This window comes from Thermobia domestica, chromosome 10 (genome assembly GCF_964235325.1).
Source record: "Thermobia domestica chromosome 10, izTheDome1.hap1.1, whole genome shotgun sequence".
NCBI classification, from domain to species: domain Eukaryota; kingdom Metazoa; phylum Arthropoda; class Insecta; order Zygentoma; family Lepismatidae; genus Thermobia; species Thermobia domestica.
The window spans coordinates 189,469,379-189,475,378 of record NC_137463.1 but is presented as its reverse complement, the minus strand read 5'-3'; the positions used below and the strand labels follow the sequence as shown (position 1 = coordinate 189,475,378).

Here is a 6,000-nt window from a genome sequence, read left to right as displayed (position 1 = left end):
ATCCAGCGTTTACATCATCTATTTCAATAGTATTATCTGCTACTCCTGGGAATTGTACCAAACATGAATTACAATCCCACGAAACATTGGGCTTGCCCTTCTCGGCAAAAGCTTCCTAACTTAAACCAGAACACTGTTTACAGTACCAAGTGTTACAAGAAGTACACTCTAATAAAGTGCCTGAATGGCCACACTGACGAGCTTTCCTCTTAGACTTGTTCATTCTGGCACTAACAGTTTAACACATGCACTAAAATTAAAATAATACACTGAAAAAATAGTTTATCTGACGTTAAACGCTCAATTGACTTTTACTTCACTGATATATGATGCGGGTCCCCAACCCAATCCGACATTGTCAACAAAGAGCGCTGCACTTCACCTACAATGAAAGTTAGCTAAAACAGCAAGGTTTTTTTTTCTTTTTATGAAAGATTCAGAGATGACGGTATCCATCTTCGGAAGTTAAGAAACATACAAAATATACAAGATACTAATGAACAATAATTGCAATACGATACCAACAAGATCCTATATATAGAAATAAAAATAGAAACCACTAAAACACAAGAAAAATCAAAAGGTACCAGCTGATATCCTGGCGATCAGGTCGCCAAAAACAAACAAACCCGATGTAGCGCCCCAGAGGGCCCAATCCCTGGCAGGCTACAGCTAAGTTTGATTGCTCAGTACCGGAGCACTGAGATGATAAGTATATGGTAGGGGTCGCCACCTGTGATCAACTTATAACACAGGAGAAGAATAAAGCAAGATGCTAACACAGGAATAAACTGCGCTAAAGTAATGCGATAATAACAAACAGGAAAAAAAAAAGAAAAACTTTAGTACAACGGCAAACGAATCCAACATGTGCGAGACTGCCCCCTGCACACTCTACGAGTGCACAGAAAACAGCCCTTCCCTTGTGCTGTGATTTCCTTACCTATGCGTATCTCATGAGAATGCAGAAGCTGAAAGAAGAGACAGTAGTGTTGATCTTACAAATATAACACTTATGGTAGGGTGTTGCAACATTTATTTAACTAAAAGAATGTTCACAATTTAAGAGTGGTCGATCTTGCCAAATATAACAGCAAAATTATACTGAGATTACGCTTGCGACTGATTTCGGAGAACCTTCTGCAATGTTATTTTCTTAACTTATTCAGGTGCATAACTGAATAAACTTACACCCACAATATGACTACACTTGAGTTGAAAATAATAATACGTGATTAAAACACACACATCAAAAGTATTTAAATATATATATATATATATATATATATATATATATATATATATATATATATATATATATATATATTAAAATGGCATAATGAGTAATTTACTATCACCTTGACAGATAATAGGACCAATGGCTCGAGCAAAGTATAGACTTACTTACCACGACTAGTCGGGTTTACACCAATTATGTAAGACTTAAAAATGCAACATGACATGCTTATGAGTAACTACCATAGCAATAATGAACCCCAAAGAAACATCATGCTAGATAGGGTTTCTTTACTTCGCGTATAAACATAAAACAAATGACTTGTCCTAACTGAATGAGGGCATAAAAGTGGGCACTCGAACGGAAATTAAAAGGGAAAGACCATAAAGTGATCAATATGAACTGACAAAAGTTAATGCCAAGGTGACCTTAACATAGCAAACCAAAAGGACAACATTCCTGATCAACTTGTGCTAGATGACCAAGTGCCTCTTACATACGGAAAAAACGTATTCATGTTTTAGACAGTGATAAACTCAGTGAATAGCGGTTAACTAGACATTCATGTAGCTAGTGGTATTCCCATGACGTACTTCAGCATTAATAAGTACTAATAGACATTTGTAGAAAATACATTCTTAAGACGTGCATCAGCAAATCCACATAAGGGTGCTATGTAAACACGATTCCATGAATCAACAATAGTAAAGATAATTCTGTACAAAGCAGAATTATGGTTAGCCTGCTACGAAGGCGGGCACTCATAACACAGGGTACTTACCCCTTTAACAGGTATTAAACAAGCAGAAATTATTATACCTTACTCAAATGCACTTTCACTATCAACGGAACACATTCCTATAGGACAATAAATGATATACACACTGGCTGCTGCTCAAAGCACACACAATGCACAGAAACTCGGACAAGATGAATGATCACTGTTGTGGAGAGTTTCCTTTAATTTATATGGCCTAGAAGATTAGACACAAGAAGATTTCTTCACTTTTACACAACCCGGTCTGGGCAGGTGGGAGCTGGTGTGCACCCAATCCATGACGTTCACTGGACAGCTTGGAAAACGATGATAATATGCTTATTTAGGATTATAAACTGAAGTCTAACTGATAGGTAGTAAGATTATAACATCATAACGATAATATAAGAACTGAACACTTTGTAGAGATCACAGATAGTGGATTAACGAAAACATATATATATATATATATATATATATATATATATATATATATATATATATATATATATATATATATAATATATCAACTCTTATTGATTAACACTCCATGTGTGAGCCTATGCACAGAGCTTCACTCTAACCATTTGGAGCGATGATAGGTTCTTAACTTCTTGAATAGCCACCCAAAAGTGATGGATCACATAGATTACAAGGTTACGTGCGATTAAGTGGCTAAACAGCATGAGCAGAATTAGTATGAACAAATGATAACCCTGTAGCCATACTTGCCACTCAAATAACTCACAATGATAACAATGTTCTGGATTCCACTCCCAGAGTGTTATATTGTTACTGGCGAAGTTACCATAAACTCTTGACGCTTCCATATTAAATAAAGGCACTGATATCACTGAATAGTACAGATGAAGAGAGTGTTTACTTTCGCCTCGCTTCACGGACATTGCGAATGAGTTGGGGGCCCCGCTCTAAGAAGTTAGTTGGACATTAAGTACATTAGTTCAAGCCGCAAGTTAAAAATACAGGCCACTAAAAACATGATGACCAAACTGCTTTGAGAATGGTTCACACTAGATATCAGACTATGACGATATAACAGGATACAGTCCAACCTAACAAACGTGCAACTACACAATGATGACTCACGTGGTAGCTAGGGCTAATGAGTATTACCCAACTTCATTCAGAATTTTATACTAAGCAGATTCATGGCACATATGAAAAACGTGTGAAGCAGTTCACTAGAGTATGAAGTAGAGCAAACACACTTTTAAATATGACGATGGCCAATGTAAATAGAGATTTGACATAGTTTTTGCTAACACACAAAAGTTAATGTTACCATTGCGTCTTCTTGTTCAGCTTCGAGTACCCAGAATCCCTTGCGCGCACCCGCGAACATGATGTTTCGGCAGGGTTGCCAAATACAAAAGAATTACAAGAGGTAAGTAGTAACTTGTACTAATGATACAATTGTAGAATCGTTTATATAGGGGCGTTACACATTAATTGGCTGAAACATTGGACTACGCGAATGTGATAAAGGAATTTGCTCATACCAAAACAAGAAAAGTTTTTTCAATTAAAGTATGTTAAATTGTTTGTGTATTTCTATTGTGTTTTAGTACATAATAAGTCTTAAGCTAATTACTTACTTTTACCGTAATATTTGATTCACTATATTGTCTTTTTGCTCCATACTCTATTGGAAACACCTTTTGATATAAAGTCGAACTAAAGTACATTAAAAAAAATCCTGTATGCCCTGCTGTATATCACGTAGAGTGAAATTGATCATACTGAATATTGTGTCATGTATGGAGTCGTTTAAGCATTCGAGCATTCGAGAGAGGTAGTTCAATTTTTTGTTTACTTTTCCTTTTCATACATGTTTTTTAAATATGGTATCTTACTTTTTCTTAATACCTGAACGTCTTCTGTCAAAATAAGGTTTGCGGATTAAAGGGGCGGCATTTGAAAGTACCGCCCAGGGCGGCAAAACTGCTAGCGCCGACCCTGTACTCAAAACAAACCCATACACCTGTATGATGATTAGAGCGAAGCAGTTGCGACCCCCTGTTGAGGGATGCTGTCTTTTCAATCTCTCGCATATTGACCGAAAGCCAATGACTCACAGCAAAAGGATGTTTTCAGTTGCAAATTCCAAGAAGGACAGGAAGAAGTAAACTCTTCGTCCTCAGATTAAGGTAAAACTATGTTGTTTCTGAACACAAATGCATGTTTGCCGATAGAATAACCATAAATTATTTTTCTCCTGCAGCGAGGGTCGTTTGCACATGAAGCATTAAAAAAAAAAAAGTATCACGCTCAAAGAAATATTAGCAATTCAAAGAAGCGTAGCGCATAAATAGGCCAATACTTTAAATGAGGATAATAAAAGTAAATTTTAATTTAGCACTTTAAAGTACATTTGGAAATACATTTTCTTCCAACATTTCAGTCAGTGTTCGAATTAAAAATTCGAACCAGAGGGGGATGCTTATGTATTTTTGTTGTAAATGTAGAAGGCGAAAATTTATCCCAGAAATGCATGTTATGTTACTTCTGTGATAGGAGCCGGACATACATTTTTACCGAAGGGGAATTTCCTTGGCATCCACCGTTAATTCGAACTATGACTTTAGTTAGGGGGCTGCAAAAAATTTAGGGGGGGCTGAGCCCGCCCTAGCCCCCCCTTGACTACGGGCCTGCTCCTACCGTTGAAGAGAACTCTGCTCCTCTGATCCTCCACAACATTTTTTTTCAACTTCATAAATATTTGGACATCGAATATATATATATATATATATATATATATATATATATATATATATATATATATATATATTGGGAACGGTCTTACCCGTCGCCCCCCAAATGTTGAAGATGGATTTGCGCCGCTGGCTATTCCCATCTATGAAAAGAAATGAATTTTGTTGCAATAATAAAATTTTAATTGAAGAGTTGTTTCTGCCCTTCAAAAATGTACATAGCGTCTAAAAAATACTTATATAACATGGCAACGGTTATAAGAGGATTTTAAAGAAGTAACAAAGATTTCTACTTTATATTCTATCCATGTTTATAGAAGCTTATCATGGTACACTTTATTTCATGTAGAAGTTTTGATAACATTAAAATTCGTGCAAAATAGCTTAATATTAATTATACTAAATATATCATGACAATTGAAAACTTTAGTTTGTGTTCACTGCAAAAGAACTGGGGGATCAGGTTCTTCCGGCCCAGGCCTATAACAGCCACTGGTCTTCGCAATTCGAAGTTCGAATCCACTAGAGGCACTTCATTCGGGCCCTCAGAAGTCAGAACTCACCTCTAGTATACACTCGTGATAACTGCTATGGTGATTATCACAAACTAAGACCAAATTTTGCTGTGGGTTAATGGTACCTGCCACTGAATGAGTCCCTTTCTTAGGTTATCTAAGCTTGATTGAGTCGACGGCGTTTCTACGTAGACAGACACAAGTATGTCCTAATTTGTATCCGTTCCGATAATTTCTGCTATTCGCGTGTTGCAACATGTTTTGATTTGGGAATTTGGCGGGTAAAACAGGTGAGTTAGCTTGTAAATATACTTCGTTAGTATAATAGTATTGCTTTATAGTAAGTATCAAGAAAACTTGTTGAATGTACAGAATTTCCTTAGTACAAGTAGTCGTATTTATAAAACAGAGTATTTAGGAACGAAATCTAATATACGGTAATGGCTGCAGCACTGCTTACGTACATGTCACAGCAAAACATGAAAATGACTCCGATCAATTTAGATTTTCATACCACTTAATAGAGTTGTTAGGACCAACAAGTTAGTAAGTAACCCAAGTAAAATTTACGGGAGGAACTTGGGTTATCGTTTCGAAAGAGAAACATACGAGAAATCCGCGTGCTATAGTATTATATGGTGACATATTCATGAAATATGAACCTTTCTTAGCAGCTCTCCTAAATGCTTGCCTTAAGTAGTGTTTCGTAAGAAAGCTGTTGCGTTAATGGGTATAGATTAACTTCAGGAGAGCTGAATA

At 36.3% G+C, this 6,000-nt stretch overlaps 1 protein-coding gene across 2 annotated transcripts in view; it reads left to right on the top strand.

Annotated features, from left to right (window-relative positions):
* The first annotated feature begins 5,251 nt into the window (after positions 1-5,251).
* The window catches only part of LOC145662894 (uncharacterized), a 65,715-nt gene continuing 64,966 nt past the window's right edge, over positions 5,252-6,000 (top strand). Inside the window, exon 1 of one of the 2 annotated variants that reach the window (XM_081728870.1) lies at positions 5,252-5,531. The gene's annotated coding sequence lies outside the window, so the exon portion shown is untranslated. Of the gene's footprint in view, positions 5,532-5,765; positions 5,788-6,000 lie in introns of those variants that run through there. The other variant, XM_081728871.1, reaches the window with a different exon arrangement.